General features: G+C 35.3%; 1 long non-coding RNA gene across 1 annotated transcript; it reads right to left on the bottom strand.

The window, feature by feature from the left end:
• Positions 1–1283: 1283 nt before the first annotated feature.
• LOC148240432 (uncharacterized) lies at positions 1284–3203 on the bottom strand. The gene is made up of 2 exons (XR_015813947.1): positions 1751–3203; positions 1284–1597 (listed from the first exon to the last, which is right to left on the bottom strand). It is a non-coding gene; the product is annotated as an uncharacterized LOC148240432 (long non-coding RNA).
• Between the last annotated feature and the right edge of the window lie 21740 nt (positions 3204–24943).

Genomic DNA, 24943 nt, shown 5'->3' with positions numbered 1-24943 from the left:
TACACTAATATATAACAGAACAAAAATTACAAAAACATTCAGAAATCTTAATAAAAAACTATCCCTTGAATTTGTTCCTGCCACTAGGCTAAGCTCTTAACATTAGGATGATGTTAGTAAGTTCCCTCTTGAAATCTTAGAAAACCAATGGGTTGAGAGACCAAATTACCCTATTGATCATAATTCCTAATTTTTGAAATCAATGCAATCTTATGAAAGAAAGTAGACTAGCCAATCATCAATTTGTCCTCTCATATTTATCAATAGTTTATTACCACTACTTAACTTAAGAATTAATATGTCTCTTTTTTCTACACAAGGTTGTAGTTTTGAGTCGAACTACACTTCCATATATGTCTTCCTAAGGAAGTTATCTATGTTGTATTGTAATTGGTGTATGTATATCTTTTGATTGATGAATATATATATTTTTTACTTTTAAAAAAATATTTCTCAATAATTTCTAAATAAATAGGGTTTAGATACCACACTTACTTGATAAGCACATAATGCATATAATGTTTCCGTGTCTTCCCCATATATTGAATCTATAAGGTAAAAAAATACATAATTCTCCACTATGTTGGAGGAAGAATATTTTACATAACATGCCAGTAAAAATGCTTAACTTTAGGTAATATATACATGATAATATTGTCTAACTCCAGAGTTAATTACTGAAATTGTTGAAGAAAATGATGTTAATTTAGTTTTGTTAAGATGATAAACCAAGTGATAAACCAATATTATCATATAATATACATCCCTTGTTGCTTCGAAATAAACAAATCAGAAGGGGGCACCAACTTAATTGAACTTTTTGAATCTAATTTGCTTATGTTGGACAAAAAAATAAAAAAATTTTTAGTATCAAATAAGATGTCAATTTTTATTATGGAAGAAAGTGCAAAAGACAATCCATAATCTTATTACCTGATTGCAAAGAGAATCATTTATCTTAATTATTATTATCCTCATGTTTAAGTATGAAATTTAAAGTCCTACAATAATATGCTGCACAGACATGAATTCATTTTAAAAAAAAAGGCCCGAGCAAGATTTTCACAAACTTTTTTTTTGTCAACTATAAATTCATGTGAATTTCAAAGAAAAGTAAGCCAGTTTTCTAACTTTAACATCAGTATTATGCTCAAGATATTTGAAAAAGAAATATAAAATAAAAAATACTAAAACATGTGAAGTTGAATAATATGTGTCCAAAATAGTTTTTTATTTTTTATTTTTTTAATTTTTTAAAAAGATACGTTTAAATAGAAGATAAATAAATTTAAATATATTATTTATTTATTTATTATTTTATTACAATAATATTATTTATAACCCTAGACATAAATATATATTAATTAAGAAAATAAAACTACAAACCCGATTGAACATTTTTAGCCTATTGTAGGAACTACAGTAACAATCCTGCAGTCGTTGACCAAAACCCAAACCCTATTGCATCTGAAGTCCCCAATCACTCCACTTCCATCCAACACCACAATGGCATCAACGATGTTAGGATTTTCTCTCTTTATGATCTCCGCTGCTTCATCTCCGTTTTTTCCAACGAGTTCTGGCCATGAATTTTTACCTGTACCCCATTATATATATACATATATATATATATATATATTATATATAGATACACACACATTGTATTTAGTTAGTCTAGTAATTAACTCAAATTATAATTAATCCTATTAATTGTATTAATAAATAAACTAATTTAAAAAGAGAAACGTACCTTTGCATATGGTTGCCATTTCCGATCTCTTTGGTTTCTTTCTCTTACTTTTCCTTCTATAACTTTAAATTAAGTGATGAGTTTATGGACGTGGTAGGGTATTTATATTTAAATGTGTACAGACCAAGGCAGCTTGTTTGGATGCTGTGAAATTTCAAATAGAATTTGCTAGAACTTTTTAAGCCAGATGTAAAATATGCATGAATTTGATTGACTTTGACCATGATAAGCATTCATGTCAACCTACGAGCTCTGCTTCCTGCAGCAGCCTGCTTGTCAGTCGTAATGTTGTCTTCTTAGAGCTTATCTAATTCATGATAATATCCACAATTACTAATGCAATAGAAATTAGAAAAAAAATAAATAAATCATTTTATGTATATACCATTTGATTATTTGTAGTTCAAGTGCTTTTTTTTTTAAACTTACGGTTTAATTTTTCAAATTCACATTTACCCATGTGGGTGTTCCATAAGCACACTTACGTAGATTACAAAAATTAAATCATTTTTTAAATACAGTTATAAGTACAATGAAAGTAAACATCATTTAAAACCAATTAAAAACAAAGTTGATCATATATTTTTGGCTACAAAAAAGAGGAACGAAAACAACAGAAAGCCTAGAGAGGAACTAAGCGACTTCAAACAATGTCACACTATTATAAATATAATAACTGATGGAGCTCTTTGAGAGAAGGTAACATAGTGAAACCCATTGGAGTCTCATTAGCCATTGTTGCCGGATGAGAACATGTCTCTCAATTGTTACTCCATATTAGTAGACAGATTATGTGGGTGTTGATCTGGTCAAAAAGTTACTTTACAAAGAGGGAATCAATTTCTACAAAAGGCTTACAAATATCATGACTCCACGTAAGACTCACACCTTGAGAAATACCATGGGGTTCAAAAATCATGGGTGGGTTTATTCATGAAACCACTCACTCACAAACCCAGGCGGTCTTTGATAAGACCCCCAATGATAACATGGCCAAGGTTACTTAATAATTGTGTTTGAGATATTTTAAACAAGGCTATGAAATTACAGCTATGATTTTAAAGGGGTATGTTTTTACTTTTTCTGTTAATATTAGGTGGCTTAGGTACTTGATCTACTTTTGGCTTAGACAACATTTTGATTTTTGGGAACAATTGTTGATAGGAGCCGAACCCACTAAAAATAAATTCTTAATTAACCAATAAAATAATATTGTAGCAGTGGTAAGAAGGCTCGAATCTACAGAGACTTGAAAACCAATTTTCTTTCTTAATCGATGAATAAAAAACAAACAAAAGGGGGGTTTATAAAATCCAATACACAAAATATAAAATGAACACTGAGCATAATAATATTAAACAAACTCTTAGCTGTAAATTAAAACCTAAAATAATTATAAAAAAAATTCTTAGTTGATGAAATAACAAGCTCTAGCATTGTAATTGATCATACATGCAAGGATTCATTTCACCCAAAATATAGTAAATCAGTTATAGTTATCGAAAATGTTCCAACAATCAATCATTCCTTAATCTTAAACTAACCAAGAAACATTCATTTATTAGTTCTTCACTGCCAAACAGTCCTGAGAATGTTCATAGGATTTAACTTGTCAACGATTTTGAGCTGTAAAAGGACCTGATTCAAGCGTGAACTGGTCAACTAGATTACTCACCTTCTCCAGTGCGTTACTAGTCATTACTCGGTGCCAGAACCACTTAAATAATTACGGATTTGAGAGGTTCGACTAGCTGCCTACATTTGTTCTTCTCATATGACGGACCTTGTTTAAACGAATTCGAACCAACAAATATATATATATAGGTGCAGGAAGTAAATAAATACTAACTCTTAAATAAAACCCAAATAATTCGATTAGACCTCACAAATATATTGTTAGAGTTTACTAGATCTATCAACTAGGAAAAGAAAGTGAGTTAGCCACTCATGGTGGACTTTTCAATACAAAAGAGTTTTTGGAGAGTAAAGAGAAGAAAAAAGATGAAGAAGAAAAATTGCAAAGACAGCATGAGCTGTTGTGTGCAGCGTTGGAGAGGAGAGAGGTGATGGATCTGCTTGGGAGCCACCTTCTTTATAGAAAAGGAATTAGGGTTTTTTTTTGTTGATTAGGATTATTTTTCTTAATTTTTGGCTTATCATGAGCCTTCCAGAATATGTTTCCTTGATTTTCGGCCCCAGATCTTAGCTTGAATGATATCTTTTTTCAGATTTAAAAAGTGCTTGTTTTAATTTAAATCTGCTCTTGTACGTGACTCTTAACCTTGCCCAAGGCTAAGTTGTCTGGGGCAGGACCCAAGTCTTGCCCAAGGCTTGTTTATGGCTGATGACTCTTTTTACGAACTCTTCCTCTTTTCATGTTATTTTTTCTCTTTTCATCCTTATATCTTATCCTGCAACAAAACATAAAAAATAACTCGGATTAGATAATATACCATCAATTTAACAACTCAAAAGTTGGTGATAATGATGTTGTTTTTAGGTACTATCAAACTCTCGCACACTTATCTTGTGGTTGTCCTTAAGCACTATATAATACACTCCATCAATCCCCATCTCTTCACCTTCAACTCACTATGTAATATCCCGTCCAACATTGTGCTTAATTAATTTGAAAAATCCTATTTATTCAGACTTTTAAGCCACATTGAACTCATTTAATTTAATCTGCATATTATTTATCGTAATTCATGAATTTTGTTGATTTTTAATTGTTTTAATTTTATTTAATTCTAGGTCAATTTACATTAATTTTATTTATTTTATTTCAGTACAAAAAAATAGAATTTTGAAAAAATGGCGAAACATGAAAAATTTCGCAGAAAAATCTCGTGAGGAAGAGGAGCTGCTCGTACGGGATGCCTGTGCACTATGCGCGCGCACAGAAGGCGTGGGACGTGCACACAACATGCACGTCCCATCTGCACGTGCGGCACAGGGTCAGACCATGTGCGTGTCTTATCACGCACAGGCAGGCTGTCCGCGCGTCACCTCACACGCGGATAGGCGCTGCATACTATGCGCGTGTCGTTTACGTAGCAAGCTTGCACAGATAGGCCTTTGTGTGCCTGGGGCCTGTGCGCAGTAGGCCTGCGCACGCTATAGGAGGTCTATGCACCTATAGGCTAGCCTGCAGTGTGCCGGGCGGGCCGCTGCTTCTTCAAGCAATGCGTCGCCGTCGCCTCAGGCGATAGAGGAGACTTTTTTCCCTTGTTTTTCGTGTCGAGTATCTTTTTTCCTCTCTCTTCATTGAATTTCACCACTTGGCGCAAATCTAACGATTCCTAATTTTTATAAATAGGGTCTTTCCTTTCCATTTTTCCCCACACTTCCATTCTTCCATTTTTTTTAAGAATTAGAGAGAGAGAAATCTAGAGAGAGAATGGGAAGAAGAAAATGAGAATGACGAAGAAAAAAATATCAAGATTTCAGTAAGAAATTTAATATTTCTTTAGATATCTGAAGGGTATTTTTTAGACAAAAAAAATTATTAAAGTGATAATTTGTGATTTCGCCTGTTTTGCATGATTTTGTGTTTGTAGGTTTAATAAGCTGAATTGTTCTTGATTTCAAGCATGCTATGTGATTTGTAGATACTTGATGATTTGCATATAGTTAAACTAATATGAAATCGGTAAAGTTATCTAAAAAATAAAAGAAACAAAAGAGAAAAAAAAGAAAAATGGATTGAAAAAATGGAAATGTAAAGAAGAAGGAAAAGGGAGGCCAATTTATAGAAGTTCGAAACCGTTGGATTCACGCTAAGTGGCAAAATCCGGTGAAGACAGAAGAGAAAAATATGCTTGGCGTGAAAAATGAGGAAGGAGGGCCTCCTCCACCAGCGGTGGCAGTGCACCGCCCAAGGCAGCGATGACTCACTACAGGCAAGCCTACAGCGCACAAGTCTCCTTCCGCGTGTGCAAGGCCTAGGCGCGCTGGGCACCGCTCTTGCAGGCCTACTGCGCGCAGTCCCCAAGTGCACAGGGCCTATCTGCGTGCAAGGTGACGCGTGGACGAGCCTCGCCTGTAGGCGACAAGACGTGCACGCAAGTCCTAATCCCGCACCGTGCGTGCGAACAAGACATACACATGGGCATGCGGAGGGGACGTGCGTGCTGTGCGCACGTCCCACGGCCACTGTGTGCGCATGCACGCGCGCACAATGCCTAGCAGCTGCGCGGGCAACCAGCCTTCTCGTAAAATTTTTTTCGTAGGAATTTTTTCCCATTTCACTGTTTTTTAATTTTTTTTCTAAATTTTCATTTTCAATTTAATTTAGTTAAATTAAAATCATTTAAAATAAAATTTAACTAAAAACTAAATAAATAAAAATTAACCAAAATTACGAATCACGATAAATATTAAATAGCGTAAATTAATTAAGTACAAAGCGGGCAAAGGCCTGAATAAATAGAGTTTTGAAATTATTTTAGCACAGTGTTTCTTGATAGTCATTAATTTTCGTAACGGAGATTTTATCTCAGATCTCTTTACGCATGCCTCTCTAAAACTTCTTGGCTCTTATGCTTCCATCTGCTCCTAAGTTGGGCGTGAACTGCGCCAGCTCTATAAACTTTTTTGCATATTCTGCCACCCTCATATTCCTTTGCTTTAATTCTAGAAACTCTATTTACTTTTGTTCTTGAACAAAGTCAAGAAAATTCTTCTTGTAGAATGCGACTCCAAATACTTCCTAAAGGATCAGTGTCCTCAGTGATCCCTTCTTTAGGCGCCACTAGTGTTCTACAGCTCCCTTGAACATGAATGTGGCTAATTGGACCTTTTGCTCTAAAGTGGGGCTGAGAACATCGAATATCTTCTCCAACTCCATGATCCACTGTTCGACTAATATCATTTTGGTTACTCTAGCAAATGATGGTGGGTTCACCCTCTTAAATCTTTCAATGAGTTTTCCATTATTTCCCTCCATCGACTAGGTGCTACTGGTACTAGCATTATTACCGTTAGTAGCACTTTGGCTATGGACTACATGTTGACTTACCACCATAGCCAAGCCTTCAACTGTATGCATGAGTTTATCTAGACTCTACTCGATCTGGTCTTCCCGAACCTGATGTACTTGCTCTCTTAGTATCCTCGCCATTTCCTACATTCATGAAATTCAAACTTAGAGACATTTCCTTATGTTTCATAACTCTGTCTAAATCTCATGTAACCCTATATTCAAGGGATGTCCTAGAATCGTGCTATGATATCACTTGTCACAGACCACACACCGTCTTATAGGATAATAACTAAAGCATACTTATTTAAATCATATAGACTCAAGTTAAGTAAAATAACTTAACTTATTAATAATAAAAGAGTCACATAAGCGTTACATCCCTTAAATATAAAACATAAACTTATGTACGAGGCTCTAAATTTTCTTACTTATATTAATAAGCAAAAGTATAAAACAATAACCTTAATATCAGAGTCTAGCTTCGAAAATTTCCTCCGTATCGCCACTCATTCTGTAATGGTAGATTTAGTATCTGGAGGGTGATAGAGATGAGATAAAATATCTCAATAAACGATATTATGAAATCACAGCATAATACATGCAATATATAGTTCTTTTACACACAACAAAACATATATCATATAATCTTTCTAAAACATATACAAACCAGAAGACGAAGGCATAAATAAAAAAATAGATGCATGTTGTATAGTTCATCACTATTCTGGAGAATTAATAAGTTATCATACATTATGCATAGGCATAAATACTTATCACTGGTTCTCCATGTACCCGGATACGGAATGACATACATGAGTACCTTGAAACACTGCTACTCCCCGAACACGGAACAATTAAGGTATGCAGATTACACTATTTTCTCATACAGCCGAATACGGAATGGTTATGTATGTGTACACACTTATCACTTCGCCAATACACCCAAACACAAAATAGTTATATACGGCCAGATTGAAGCCTAGCATAATGCAAGTGCTTTCGCAATAACTTCTTTCCATAATGAGTGATGCACATATATTAAAATCATATTTCGAAAATACAAAGCGAAATAACACTTATATCGAAGTAAAAATTTAACAAATACTTACTTAGCAAATACAGAAGACAAATTAAACACGTGCACATTTTTATATTAAAAATACGTAAAATACTTCAAAACTACATAGGCTATGAATCCATAATATCCATTTATCTTAGGTCCTTAGCAATTGTAGTCTTAATTTCGGTAGAGTTCTGGCTTTATTTATAACTTTTTTCTTTAAAAAATCATGTAGAGCTTTGGGATATCTTTATCAATTTTTTTACTCAAAAATATCCAACATAATACTCAAAAACTAATCCCAAAAATCAAAGAGAAATCAAACTTTAAAACTTAAGAAAAATCTTACCTTTCTAACAGTTTATAACTTTCTTTTAATCTTGAGCCTTATTCCTCTTTTATTTCTCTTTCTCTGCTCTCATAAATTTAGCAGAACTTCCCCAAGGTTTTTATCTAAAATCTCAAAATACTTTCAAAAATCACACACTTCGTACTCCCTATTCTTCCTTCACCTCTATGCTTCTCACTATTTTTCTCACATCCTAATGTCTCTTCCTCTCTTCTCCTATCCCCTATTTATAGGAGTGGGGAGCTATGAGAGAAAGGTTACCACCATTTTAACATACCATTTCATCTAAAAATTAACACCTTTCGTCATGTCACTTCACCTAAAAGGTTACCACTTTTCACATGTCATTTTATCTAAAAGGCCTTTTCACATACCACTTTATTTAAAAGGTTGTCATTTTTCACATGTCACTTCATCTAAAAGTTACCACTTTTTATATGTCACTTAATCTAAAAGTTACCACTTTTTACATTTCATTTCATCTAAAAGTTGTCATTTTCCATTATACAATTTATCTAATAGTTAACAGTTATTTTAACTCCTTCATCATTATCCATCATTTCACATTTGACTCTAAACTATGTTCTTAACCTCATTATACATTTTCAAACACATATAAAGGCTAAATTAAATATATAAAATATAAGAAATTAACTCGAAGGTATTTTTGACATATCACAGTGACAATCAACCTGGAATCTATTAATTTCAAACAACAATCTCGACTCACGTTGAGCTAATTTTTAGGAGATAAAAGGTATCCAAACATTTCAATGCTGCATCTCCCATTAACTTTCTGGACGCAAGTTTGAAAGAATTCCTCATCGACTATATGATGCTCGGACTTGGGTGACGGGGTTATATTCTCTGAAAGTGCCGGTATAAAAAGCAGTCCTGCGGCGATAAATAGTGCCAGAAAAGTGATGGAACAATCCAATTTCGCCATACTGGGAGCAAGGAAAAGTTTTCAAAATAGCTTGTGTACAATTGTTCTTCAGTTTTAGAGATGAATTATATAGATGTTTTTTTTATAACACTCACTATAATATATTAATTTAACATCTACACCCTCCTCCGTTAATTACATCCATTAATTAAGTTATTAATTTAAGATAGAAATTCAAATTTTAATAGTTAAACGAACTAATATTGACATACATATTACCTTATAAAAAATTAATTTCATATTTATTAGCTTTGAGGTATTTTACGTTCGATCCACAAGATTAAAATATTTGTCCAATCTTTCTCAAAGAGAAAACAAAATAACATATTTCTCCAATGCCTCAAACTATGAGGCAGGTTTTCTTTATTTGGGAAGACTAATTGGACTCGTTAGTAAGTTAAGTGCGAAGTTTGTTATGGCACCTAGAATTTACAATAGAGCTAAAATTTAGTATGTACTAAAATGTTATTATTAGATTGAGTTAAATAGATCAATTAGAATATAATGTTTATAGGGATATCCACTTTTGAGGAAGGTGAGTATTTGTTGGTAGAGATAAAGAAGGCCTTCGCGATAATTGGGGTGATTCCCCAACAGAAGGTTATTCTTGCCACGTATATGCTTGTAGGTGAGGCAAGACGTTGGTGGCAACTCAAGCTGGCTACTATGTCCACTTCGATCACCTAGAATAGTTTTTGGCAAGCTACAATGCTAAGTACCTTCTGGAATATCTTCGACATCTGAAAGAAGTAGAGTTTGCACACTAGTCCAAGGAGATTTATCAATAACAGAGTATGCTCAAACATTCCTTGAGTTGGTTCGATACTCCCCTGACAGTATGACAGATGAAGGTAGGATAGCAAGGAGGTTTGAATGAGGTCTTCGTCCTGAGATCAGGCAGCAGTTGTTTGTGTTTTAGCTTGACGCATATTCGCCAGTCTTTGCTAAGACACAGTTGATCGAAAGAAACATCTGTATTTTTTCCTCTAAAATAGGCAACTCCAAGCTCCCAATTCCCCATCGCAAACCAACACCCACTACACCAAACCAGTAGTGCAAGAGGCCAAGGTCTTCACCTCAGGCTCTTCCCAAGGCCCTGGTAGCAGGACGTGGCAAAATTTGCCAACACTGTGGCAAGGATCATGCAGACCGACCTTGTTATTATCTTTACAACACCTGTCGCATATGTGGGAGTATCCACACTACGCAAAAGAGTGTTCGAGGAATCATAATTAGGCCAGGCCCATGGTCTAGGGTAGAGTCTACACGTTCTCCCAGCAGGATGCTAAAGCCAATCCAGATGTTATTAGGGATATCTATACTATCTGCAAACATCTTGCGCATATTTTAATTGACACTAGTGTTTCACATTCTTTTGTTTCATATGCTTGTATTCAATATTCAAATGTACTACCTGAACGTCTATATTCTGTATTATTCGTGTCTATACTTAGGAACAGAACATTGCTGAAAAATGCTAAATACAATCTTGTATCATAGAAATAACAGGTAGGGAACTGAGCGTAGATCTAATAGCACTAGCTACGGGGGATTTTGATGTAATCCTAGAGATGAACTGGTTACCAACTTATCATGTTATCGTTGATTGTTAACACAAGAGACTTGTATTTAACATCCCTAATAAAAAATATTTTACTAATTAATAAAATCTCATATATTGTTCGTGTATGGTGGTAATATATTGAATTTAATCATATGTCATTAACTTAATTATTCCTTTTCCGTCATAAGCAAACCTGAGGAAAGATTTGCATATAAGATACTCTTGTTGTCTGAAACTTCCCTGATATATTCCCTATTAAACTACCAGTGCTGCCAGTAGATCAAGAAGTAGAATTCGTCATTGATCTTTAACCTAACAACCCATCTTAGTCACCCCACACCGAATGAGCCATGTTGAAATGGAGGAGCTTAGAAAATAGATCAAAGAGCTGCAGGATAATGGTTTCATCCGGTGCAACATATCTTCTTGGGTGCCAGAGTTACGTTCGTAAGAAAGAGTGATGGGACTTTGAGGTTATGCGTAGACTATAGAGAAATGAACAGTGTCACAATTAAGAATAAATACCCTCTCTCTAGAATAGATGACCTTTTTGATCAGTTATAAAGTGCCCAAATTTTCTCCAAGATTGACCTACGTTCAGAATACCGTCAGGTAAAGATCAAAGTAGAAGACATCCCTAAGACGACCTTTAGAACCCGATATGGACATTTTGAGTTTCTTGTCATGTTGTTTGGATTGACTAACTCACCCGCAAGCTTCATGGATTTGATGAATAAGATCTTCAAACCATTCTTGGATTTGTTTGTCATAGTTTTCATTGATAATATCTTGGTTTACTCTAAGAACAGGGAACAACACACTCAGTATCTGACTCAAGTCTTATAGATTCTCAGAGAAAAGAAACTATATGCAAAGTTGAGAAAATGTGAATTTTAACTTGAGCAAAATTCTTTCCTGGAACACATAATATCGAAAGAATGAATCTTAGTGAATCTTGACAAGATTGAGGTAGTGACAGGCTGGAAAGAACTGACTACGGTCAAGGAAGTTAGAAATTTCTTGGGTATGGCAGGTTATTATCGTAGGTTTGTGAAAGGATTCTCAAGCATAGCAGCCCCCTGACATGACTCACGAAGAAAAATATCAAGTTTGAGTGGAATGAACAATGTAAAAGAAGCTTTACAAAACTCAAAAAGTAACTAACTACCGCACTGGTGTTGACTCTACCAAATGGAACAGGCAGATATACAGTGTACAGTGACATATCCTACCAAGGTTTAGGTTGTGTTTTGATGCAGAACGGGAGGGTCATAGCTTATGGGTCTAGGCAACTGAAAAACCTTGAAAAGAATTACCCCACTCACGATTTGTAGCTTATTGCGATTATCCATGCCTTGAAAACCTAGCGCCATTACTTGTATGGAGAGACGTTTAAAATCTATATAGATCATAAGAGCCTGAAACACATTAACATAGAAAGACCTCAACATGCATCAGAGGTGTTGGATAGAACTTCTCAAGGATTATGATTGTAAGATCTTGTACCACCCAAGTAAGGGCAACATGGTAGCCGATGCTCTCAGTAGAAATAATATAGGTATGTTAACTCATATGATGGTCTTCGATTGCAAAATGATAAAGGTTAGGTAACAAAAATAACTCCAAGACTTAGAACGGGCCACATATCTAACCCACTTAACAGTCCAATCCAAGTTAATCCAGAGGATCAAGGAGGCTTAGTTGGTTGATTCTACTTTAGCAGCCCTTAAAAAGGATAGAAAATTAGGGATGAATCCAAGGTTCCAAGTTTTTGCTGATGGGTTGCTTAGGTTCCAAGACAGGTTGTGTGTTCCAAGCGATGTCGATTTAAAAAGAGATATCATGACAGAGGCTCACAATTTGGAGTTCACCATACACTTGAGAAGAACTAAGACGTATCAAAGTATGCAATCCCAATTTTTATGGAATGGGATGAAAATGGGTATTGTTGATTTGTCTCAAAGTGTCTCACATGCTAATAGGTTAAGACCGAGTATCAACACCCATGCGGTCTACTCTAACCGTTACTGATTCCATAATAAAAATAGGAGTATATCACCATGGATTTTTTAACATGATTACCCAAAGCTCGTTCTGGTCATGATGCGATTTGGGTAATAGTCGATTGACTCACTAAATTCTCCCACTTCTTAGCCATTAGAGTAACAGACCCCTTAGACAAGCTAGCTAGGATTTACATTCGATGGATAGTCAAGCAGCATGGGGTTCTAGTAACAGTGGTATTAGACAAGGATCCCATGTTTACGTCTAGGTTTTGGACCAGTTTTCAGCAAGCAATGGGGGCCAAATTATCACTCAGTACAACTTTTCACCCACAAATGGATGGGCAATTAGAGAGAACTATTCGAATACTAAAAGACATGCTCAGGGCTTGTATCTTAGATTTCGGAGAAAACTGAGATGATCATTTACCTCTGATAGAGTTTGCCTACAATAACAGTTACTAAACAAGTATCGGTATGGCTCCTTATCAAGCATTATATGGTCAACCCTATAGATTACCAATCTGTTGGGAAGAGATAGTTGATAGGAAAGTGATTGGCCCAAACCATGTAGAGGATACCACAATGAAGATTTTCAAAATTAAGAAAAACATCCAAACATCCCAAAGTAAACTGAAGAGTTATGCAGACACCCGAAGGAGAGATTTGAAATTTGAGACAGGTGGTCGATTCTTCCTTAAGGTCACCCCCCTTAAGAGCATCACTAGATTTGGAAAGAGAAAAAAACTAAATCCTCGGGTTATCGGACCATTCAAAATTTTGGACAGGATTAGAACGTTCTCCTACATATTAGCACTGCCATAAGAACTATCCGGGGTTCATAATGTCTTCCGTGTGTCAATGTTGCGCAAGTACAACCCTGATCCTTCACATATTTTTTCCTACAAATCGTTCCCTTTCCGGGAGGATCTTTCATATGAAGAAGTACCTATCAGCATCTTGGATCGAAATAAAAGAATACTCCACAATAGGAGAATCTCCTTCATCAAAGTCCTATGGCATAATCACTCGTAGGACAAGGCTACTTGGGAGATACAGTCGGACTTTAGGGTTAGACATCCTCACCTGTTCAGTGAGATAACAATTTGAAGGACAAAATTTTCTTAAGGGGGGAGAGTTATAACATCCTGAATTTGAGATGTACCCATTTGATTTTGAGTTAATAAAAAAACTTTTATACGTTTAATTTCATGAATTTCCATCCATTTATTTCCCTTTTTTTCCTATTCGATTGAAAAGAGATTTTGAAAATAGGGATCAACTCACAAAAAAAAAAAGGAAAAATGGGCCACCTCAGCAAGCATGACGAACCATAGCACGCTGAGTAGTGGCTGCGTCAGCTTGCTTTTCCATATGGGAAGAAGGGTGGGGAATCCGCGTGCTAAATAGATCGGCCGGCCCACATCCATTCTCGCTCGCACGAACAGCTAGATCTTAATCCTGCCCGAATTTGAATGAATGGCCCCAATCGCCCACGTGATGGATCCAACGGTCACATGATCAATGATCCTGATTTGTGGAGCTGATCGATCAGACAGTCCCAAATGCATGAAGGAAAAAAATTCGAGTTGGCCCAAATAGGAGGGATTTAAGTAAACATGCAAAGAATATAATCATTAAACCTTTATTTTTCATGATCAATGAAAATTTGGGCATTTAAGTAAACATATAAGGAATATAACCTTTAGACCTTTATTTTTCATGCTCAATGAAAATTTCAATATTATTTATATTATTATTATGATCAGGGTAAACGCTCGAAATTCTTGTTAAGGGTTTGGGCTTTTATAGTCTATTTGGTCTTATTCAATCTTTTTTATATTAATAAACACTCATGAAATATTATACATAAGTTAATGTTTGAATGTTAATTTTCAATTGATTTTTTTGTGAATCTATGTAATTTAACTAGCTCTATGTGATAAAATTAAATTATTTTGCAATATATAACTTTTCACTATTTTGATAAAACAATATATGAAGGATATATCAATATATAACTTTGTAGATATATATATATACCTTGCTAAAAGCTTGATACTTTATTCGCTTCAAATTAAAATTATTGATAATAGTCCATAGAAATGGACATATTTATGAAAAATTATATACTACAATTATGTATTATAACTCATTTGTCCAAAGAGATTAGAGCATGTGCTTCCATTCCATAATTCAATATGCAATAGTTCCATACTTCATTGCTTTTTTTGTGAGCTACAAGTTTATATGACTGTAATTGTTACAATGACAAAATGACATCCACCACAAGATTTTGACTATCCCGAAATCTATTATTTACCAATAGCAATTTTGACTAACATTAACCTTATTTTTCTGAGAAAAAAATATTCTAACACTTCAATGTTGCATCTCCAATTAACTTTATGGACACAAGTTTGATAGCATTCCTCATCGATTATATGATGTCTACACTTGGGTGATGAACTTATATCTTGTAAAAATATCGGTATAAACAGTAGTCCTACAATGATAAAATGTGCCAAAAAATTGAAGGAACAATCCAATTTTGCCATATTGGGACTAAGAGAAAGTTTTTGGAATAGCTGGTGTACAGTGGGTTCTTTAGTTTCAGTAATTAATTAATAGATACTTTTCTGTAATGCTCTCTATAATAGATTAGTTCAATATGTACACCTTTCATGAATTACATCTCTTAATTAAATTAATAATTTAAGATAGAAAATCAAATTTTAATTATTAAACAAACTAATATTGTCGTTTATATTATGTTATAAAAAATTAATTTCATATTTATTGACTTTGAGGTATTTTATGTTCAATCCAGAAGATTGAAAATATTTTCCCAATCTTTCTCAAAAAGAAAAACAAAAGAAAATATTTCTCTAATCCCCACAATTACGGGGTAGATTTTCCTTTTTTGGGGAGACCATTGGACTCGTTAGCAAGTTCAGTGTTGAGTTTGTTATGGTACCTAGAATTTATAGTAGTGTTAAAATTCGGTATACACTAAAAAAATTAATATTATATGAAATTAAATAGACTGAATTAAAATATAATAGTTTGATTTAATTTTCAATTTGGAATTAGGGTCCTAAAAATTTTTATTTGAATCCATCCATATTAAATGGAATGAGATTTTAAGATACATATGTATATTCTTATATTATTATTTTGTCTTATTAATTCCGTAAATGACTTATTAAACGAATAATCACTGTTTATGAAATTTATTATTAGTTTTATTTTGATTAGATGTATTAATTATTTTTAATTAAAAATCATGTAAGGAATAAAATGTACAATTTAATTTGAATTGAACTGAATGAATTTAGATTGCCTTTGTTTTTGTTTTTGTTTTTTTTTTGTCTATGTAACGTTCCGAATTTAAGATGTACCCATTTGATTTTGAGTTAATACAAACACTTTTGTTCATTTAATTTCATGAATTTTCATCCATTTTTTTCCTTTTTTTTCCTATTCTATTAAGGAACGAGTAAATAAAATTCATTTATCACAAAAATACAAAAAAATAATTAAAGGAATTCATTTTGGACCTTTTTAAAAATAATTTTAGAAGTCCGGGCACAACTGTAATATAGGGGAGGCCTATTTGAAAAGAAATTTAGAAAATAGGGGTTAACTCGCAAAAAAAGAAAAAAAATGAGCCATCTTAGCAAGCATGACAAACCACAGCATGCTGAGTGGCAACCGCGTTAGCATGCGTTTTCACGTGGGAAGCTAGGTGGATGATCCATGTGCTAAACAAATCGGACAACCTATATCCATTCCAGCTTGCACGAACGGCCAAATCTCAATCCCCCCTCGATTCAAATGAACAGCGCTGATCACCCACATGATGGATCCAATGATCACAAGATTGATGACCCTGATTCGTGGAGCTGATTGATTGGACGGTCCCAAATGCATAAAGGAGAAAAATCCAAGTTGGCCCGAATAGGAGGGATCAAACATCTCCTGTTGATCCACGCGGGCTTGAATAGATGGCTGAGATTAGAAGAAGAGAGGTATTTAAACCTCTCTTTAGTTGGCACCCAAAAATCCTAGCCAGCATCCCAACTAGAGAAGAAGAAGAAGGGGCAGTTGGAGGAAGCTCAGTTGCCGGAGGGATGACGTCGCCACCGTGCTAGAAACCTAAATATGGCCGGTAAGCACGATGTTTCTTTCCGTTCATCCTATTTTTTTACCCTAGGTCATTTAGATTAACCCTAATGCAGTATAGGCTAAGGAAAGCTATAACTTGAGAGAGAGGGACAACAGAGCACGGCTGTGCCATCGCACTGAAAGCTAAAACCCGACTAGTTAGGCTGAAATCTCCTCCCTTTCTCTGTAAAACACTCTCCTCTCCATGATTTAATCTGATTTTCATCACAAGACCGCTAGGTTCGACTTGGCCAAGAGAAAATAGCTTCAGAGAAGGAGAACCAAACAGTAGAGCCCGGTGGCGCCGCTGTGTTGGAACCCCAACCTGACCCTGATGAGTTCCTCTGCCCTTTTTTCACTACTTTTTACGTACGTTCATGCTGTTTTAATGTGCATTTCTAATTGTACTAGAAAACGTAAAAAATTGGAGAGTTAGGAACTGTAGTTAAAAAAGGTGTATTATGGTCTCCGACCGAGGGTAAGAATCCCTCAACCTTTTTCCTGTTACTATTAAATTAAATTTTAATCAATAGTAAATGGAAAATTCTAAATAGTTTTGTGATTCTTTGATGATTAAATACAGGTTATCGATGGAGCCAGTAATTGATTTGTTTATATTCGTCACTAGTTTATTCGTATTGCCTATTTATTATTTTTATTTTATTTTATTTTATTTTATCTTATTTTATTGTACTTTATTTTATTCTAGTCTATTTCTTTTTAGTTAGCCCAATTCATTTCAGTTTTTCTTTCATTACATCAATTTAGAACCAATATACTAATCATGCACCTTGAATCGTGGAAGTGTACTTTATTGCACTTCATTTTCACATTCTGCTTTGTTTAGTTCCATCTTGACTTATCATTTCATTTCATTATTCATGTTATCACAACTTATGGTGTTGTTATTCTATTATGATATTTTATTTCATTTTTATTTACAATTTTATCCCTTAACAAATTTCAAAGCATGAATTTTGCTTTCTTGCATTTTAAAGTATGGGTCTCACGTGTTATTTAGGGCTAAATAATAATGGAAAACATGCATGCATAAACTAATGTTATTGAATGAAAGGGCTTATTAGATATCATGGAAAAGAGTGTACGGACTTAGTACATAGGGTTCACCCTACTGTAGACGTTACCCTCAGTCATACAGGGTTGGAAGTTTATTAGTTTCACTCATATCGAATGGGGTATTGAGATAGTTTTTAGTTATGGCGCCCATTATCACACAGGGTCTGGGGACAGCTGATTGATTTACAAGGAAAGTGTATGTATCCACACATAGTTGGGATCCTTATGGGCCCCTAGTGATTCCGATGGGGAAAATAAAATTGTAAAGTAGAGATGGGTATGGTAAGTAACCCGAATTTAGGCAAAATAATGAAGAACCCAACGTTTCATGTCTATTGGAATATATGTTATTTATGATTAAATCATTATTCTGATTTTATCTTCATATATGGCGTTTGAGAGACTACTAGTTAAGGAAGAAAATCATAACGTTTTTAGTAAAACATATAAGGAATTCATTAGCATTCGGGTTTTATTAAAAGCACACTCCCTTGGTCATTTTATGTTTTCTATAGTCCTTTTATTTCCATATCAATGGTAAAGTGTTGATATTCTTACTAAATTAGTGTAGCTCACCCCTTTCTTATTAACCATTTCAGATCAAGACGACCAAGACCAGGATCCCGAACAGTGAGATACTAGCTACGACATTATCACTTTTTGCTCTGCCAAATTTGAATTGAGGTTAATAATTACTTTATAGCGGTTTTTCTCATTTTTAAGTTCTAAACATTTGTTTAGCCCCTATTTTGGTATTTAAATAAACGTGTAAGGAATGTAACCTATAAATCTTTAATTCTCCCACTCAATGAAAATTATAGTATTATTTATATTATTATTATGATCAGGCTAAATACTCAAAATCTTTGTTAAGGGTTTAGGCTTTTATCATTGGATCAGAGCCAGGTTCTTCGGAAATATTCCTTTCACATAGGATTGGAATGAATTTTATGCAATTCGAATCTCAAACTATTGTCATGTAATATAGGTAAGGAAACATGAGAAAAGGAAGGCCCCTGCTAAAAAGAGCAGCCCGAGAGGGATCATTACGGGAGGATGTTGATTGGCTCTTCGAAATGCTTAAGAGGTTTATATCTACCCAGCAGGCTAAGGAGGAGAGAAGGGAGTTGTTTGATCCTCCTCTACCCCTACCACAGTATGAGCCACCTCCGCATCGAGAGGATCCAATACCCCCATGATACAACTCAGTTCCTCCACAATACCATCTGACACCTCCGCAGTACAATCTAATACCTCCACCGTACAATCCGGTGTTCTAATAGCGCCACCCGTTTCCTCCCTAGCATAATCCAGTTCCCCTCCAGCAGGACCCAGCTCTGCCTACGATGGACCAGACTATATCGAGCAGTACAAGAGACTTAACCCATCTACTTTCGCAGGGACATCCACTTTTGAGGAAGTTAAGTACTAGTTGACAGAAACAGAGAAGGCCTTCGCGATACTTGGGGTGATTCTCGAACAAAAGGTTGCCTTTGCCACGTATATACTCGTAGGTTAGGCAGGATGTTGGTGGCAACTCAAGCAGGTTACTCTGTCCACTCCAATCACCTGGGAATAGTTTGTGCAGCCTACAATGTTAAGTACCTTCTGGAACATCTCTGACATTAAAAAAAATAGAGTTTGCACAACTGGTCCGCGGTTGTATATGCGGAAGTGCCCAACACTACGTGAGAGAATGCCCGAGGAATCAGAATCAGGCCAGGTCTGCGATCCAGGGTAGAGTCTACACGTTCACCCAGCAGGATGCTGAAGCCAACCCATATGTGATTTAGGGTATGTATACTATCTACAAACATCTTGCACATATTTTAACTGACACTTGTTTTTCGCATTCTTTTGTTTCATATGCTTTTACTTAATATTTAAATGTACTACTTGAATCTCTTGATTTTGTATTATTGGTGTCTACACTTGGGAACAGAACATTACTGGGAAATGTCATATACAATCTTGTATCATTAAAATGGCAAGTAGGGAATTGAGCGTAGATCTAATAGCACTAGATACGAGAGATTTTTATATAATCCTAGGGATGAAGTCATTAGCGACTTATCATGTTATCATTGACTGTTACCACAAGAGACTTATATTCAACATCTCTAACAAAAAACTCTTTTACTAATTAATAAAATCTCATATATTGTTAACATATGGTGGTAATATATTGAATTTAATCGTATGCCATTAACTTAATTATTCTTTTTTCTACGATAGGCAAACCCAAGGAAGATATTTGCATCCAAGATATTTCTTTTGATTCGAAACTTTCCTGACGTATTCCTTGATGAAATAAGTACTAGGGCTGCTAGTATATCGAGAAGTAGAATTCATCATTGGTCTTCAACCTGGCACCCAACCCATCTCGATCGCCCCATACCAAATGAGCCATGTTGAAATGGAATAACTGACAAAATAGATCAAAGAGCTGCAGGACAATCGTTTCATCTAACACAGCATATCTCCTTGGGGTGTTAGAATTATGTTCGCAAAAAAGAGTGATAAGATTTTGAGGTTATGCATAGACTACGGAGAATTGAACAGAGTCACAATTAAGAATGAATACCCTTCATCAGGATTGATGACATTTTTAATCAGTTATAGGGTGCCCAAATTTTCTCTAACATTCATCTGCGTTAAGGATACCATCAGGTAAATATCAAAGTAGAAGACATCTCTAAGATGACCTTCAGAACCCGGTATGAACATTATGAGTTTCTTGTCATGTAATTCGGATTGACTAACGCACCCGCAATCTTCATGGATTTGAAGAATAGGGTCTTCAGACCATTCTTGGATTAGTTTGTCATAGTTTTCATTGATGATATCCTAGTTTACTCTAAGAACAGGGAATAACACACTCCACATCTTACCCAAGTCTTACAGATTCTTAAAAAAAAGAAACTATATGCAAAGTTGAGTAAACGTGAATTTTTGCTTGAGCAAACTTCTTTCCTGGGACATAATATCGAGAGAAGAAGTGTTAGTGAATCCTGACAAGATTGAGGCAGTGACGTGCTGGAAGCAACTGACGACGGTCAAGGAAGTTAGAAGTTTCTTGGGTATGGCAAGTTATTACTACAAGTTTGTAGAAAGATTCTCAAGTATAGTAGCCCCTCTAACACGACTCACAAAGAAAAATGTCAAGTTTGAGTGGAATGAGGAATGTGAAAGAAGCTTTACAAAACTCAAAAAGCAACTGATTACCACATCGGTGTTGACTCTACCAAATGAAACAGGTGGATATACAGTGTACAGTAATGCATCCTATCAAGATTTGGGTTGTATTTTTATGCAGCAGGGGAGGGTCATAGCTTATGGGTCCAAGCAATCGAAAAACCATGAAAAAATTACCCCACTCACAATTTGGAACTTGTTGTAATTATCCACACCTTGAAAATCTGGTGCCATTACTTGTATGGAGAGATGTTTGAAATCTATACAGACCATAAGAGCCTGAAACATATATTCACAGTAAAAAGACCTCAACATGCGTCAGAGGTATTGGATAAAACTTCTTAAGGATTATGATTGAAATATTTTATACCACCTAGGCAAGGGTGATATGGTAGCTGATGCTCTCAGCATAAATAATGCAGGCATGTTAGCTCATATGATGGTCTCTGAGTACAGAATAGTAAAGGCCACGCAGTGAATACAACTCCAACACTTAAAATGAGCCTCATGTCTAGTTCACTTAACAGTCCAACCTGAGTTAATCCAGAGGATCAAGGAGGTTCAGTTGGCTAATTCTACTTTAGCAAACCTTAGAAATGATACAGAATTGAGGTTGAATCCAAGGATCTAAGTTTCTACTGATGGGTTATTAAGGTTCCAAGACAGGCTGTGTGTCCAAGCGATGTTGATTTAAAAGAGATATCATGATAGAGGCTCACAGTTCGAAGTTCACCATGCACTTGGAAAATATTAAGATATACCAAAGTATATGGCCTTGGTTTTGATGGAATGTGATGAAAAGGGATATTGTTGATTTTGTCTCAAGGTGTCTCATATGCTAACAGGTTAAGGCCAAGCATCAATGCCTAGGCAGTCTACTCCAACCATTGTCAATTCCATAATGGAAATGGGAGTATATCACTATGAATTTTGTACAATGATTACCTAAAGCTCGTTCTGGTCATGATGCAATTTGAGTAATAGTCAATCGACTCACTCAGTCCTCCCACATCCTAGCCATTAGAGTAACAGACCCTTTGGACAAGTTAGCTAGGATTTATATTTGAGGGATAATCAGGCAGCATGGGGTTCCAATAATAATGGTATCAGACATGGACCCCAGGTTTACCTCTAAGTTTTGGACTAGTTTTCAGTAGGCGATTGGGACCAAATTATCACTCAATACGACATTTCACCCTCAAACAGACGGACAATCAAATAGGACTATTCGAACATTATAGGACATGCTCAGGGCTTGTATCCTAGATTTCGGAGGACACTGGGATGATCAATTACCCCTGATAGAGTTTGCCTACAATAATAGTTACCAAGCAAGTATCGGTATGACTCTGGATGAAGTATTATACGATCAACCCTGTAGATCACCAATCTATTGAGAAGACGTAGGTGATAAGAAATTAATCAGCCCAGAACTTGTAGAGGATACCACAGTGAAGATTGTTAAAATCAAGAAAAACATCCAAATAGTCCTGAGTAAACAGAAGAGTTATGCAGACACCCAAAGGAGGGATTTAAGAATTTGAGATAGGTGATCAAGTCTTTCTTAAAGTCACCCCCCTTAAGGTCATCACTAGGTTTGAAAAGAGGGAAAAACTAAATCTTCAGGTTATCGGACCATTAAAAATTTTGGACAGGATTGGAACTTCTTCCTATAGATTAGCACTTTCACCAAAACTATCCAAGGTTCATGATGTCTTCTATGTGTCAATGTTGCACAAGTATAACCCTGATCCTTCGCATGTTTTATCCTACAAACCGTTCCCACTTCAGAAGGATCTTTCTTACGGAGAAATAACCATCAGCATCTTGGATCGAAAGGAGAGAGTACTTCATAAAAGGAGAATCCCCTTCATCAAAGTCTTATGACTGAATCACTCACAGGACGAGGCTACTACAAAGATATAGTCGGACTTCAGGGTTAGACATCCTCAGCTGTTCAGTGAGTAATAACAATTTGGGGGATCAAATTTTCTTGGGGGAAGGGGAGTTGTAGCGCTTGAATTTGAGATGTGCCCATTTGATTTTCAGTTAATAAAAACAATTTCATTCATTTAATTTCATGAATTTCCATCCAGTTAATTCCTTTTTTTTCTATTCTATTGCGGAATAAGTAAATAAAATTAATTCATCACAAAAATATAAAAAAATAACTAAAAGGAATTTGTTTTAGACCTTGTTGAAAATAATTTTAAAAATATGGGCATAACTGTAATATGGGGGGCCTATTTGAAAAGAAATAAAAAAACCAGGGGTCAACTCATAAAAAAAAAAGGAAAAATAGGCCACCTCAGCAAGCATGACAAAACATAGCACCTCGGGTGGCGGCTGCGTCAGCATGTGTTTCCACACAAAAAGTAGAGTGGTCAATCTGTGTGCTAAACAGATCGAATGGCCCACATCCATTTCCGTTAGCACGAACGACGAGATCTCAATCCTGCGCGAATCCAAACAGTTGAACCCGATCACCCACATGATGGATCCAATGGTCGCACGATCGACGATCCTAATTTGCAAAGCTGATTGATCGGACAGTCCCCAAAGCATGAAGGAGAAAAATCTGAGTTGGCCCGAATAAAAGGGATTAAATAGTTCCTGTTGATACACCCAGACTCGAGTGGATGGCTGAGATTAAAACAAGAGATGTATTTAAACCTTTCTTTAATCAGCACCCAAAAACCCTAGCAGACACCCCAACCAGAGAAGAAGAAGAAGGGGCGGTCGTGAGAAGCTTAGCCGCCGGAGGGACAATGACGCCACCGTGCCGAAAACTTAAATAAGCCGGTAAACAAAATTTTTCTTCCCATTCATCCTATTTTTTCACCCTAGGTCATTATATTAACCTTAATGTAGGAGAAGCCAAGGAAAGCCACAACCTGAGAGAGATGGACGATGGAGCACAGTTGTGTCGCCGTGCAAGAAGTCGAAACCCGACTAGTAAGGCTGAAATTTCCTCCCTTTCTCTGCAAAACACTCTCCTCTCCATGATTTAATCTAATTTTCATCACAAGACCACTAGGTTCGGCTTGGCTGAGAGAAAAAAGCATTGGAGAATGAAAAACAGATGACGGAGCTTGGTGGCGTCGCCGTGTCGGAACCTTAACCTGACTCTGGTGAGTTCCTCTGCCCTTTCTTCACCACTTTTTACCTATTTTCATGCCGTTTTGATGTGTGTTTCCAATTGTACCAAAAAAACCCAAGAGATCTGAGAGTTAGGAACCGCTACAAACTATAGTTGAAAAAGATAGTGTTCTAATGTCCAACACAGGATAAAAATCTCTCAACCTTTTTCTATTACTATTAAATTAAAGTTTAATCAATAATAAATAGAAAATTCTAAACAGTTTTGTGATTCCTTGATGATTAAATACAGGTTGCCGATTGAGCCAATAATCGATTTGTTTATATTCGTCACTAGTTTATTCGTGTTGTCTATTCGTTATTTTATCTCTATTTTTATTTTTTATATTTTATTTTATTACTTTTATTTTATTTTATTTACTTTATTTTATTTTATTTTATTTTATTATTTTTATTTTATTTTGTTTTACTTTATTTTATTATAGTATATTTCTTTCCAGTTGGCCCAATCCATTTCTATTTTTCTTTTGTTATGTCAATTTAAAATCAATATACTAATCACGAATTTGAATCGTGGAAGTGTACTTTATTGCACTTCATTTTCACATTCTACATTGTTTAGTTCCACCTTTACTTATCGTTTCATTTTATTATTCATGTTATCGCAACCAATGGTGTTGTAATTCTATTATGGTATTTTATTTCATTTTTTATTTATGGTTTTATCCCTTAACAAATTTTGAAGTACA

Source organism: Carica papaya, chromosome 8 (assembly GCF_054855325.1).
Source record: "Carica papaya isolate Zhongbai chromosome 8, ASM5485532v1, whole genome shotgun sequence".
NCBI classification, from domain to species: domain Eukaryota; kingdom Viridiplantae; phylum Streptophyta; class Magnoliopsida; order Brassicales; family Caricaceae; genus Carica; species Carica papaya.
Note: the sequence above shows the minus strand (reverse complement) of the source record. Positions and strands in the feature narration are given on the sequence as shown.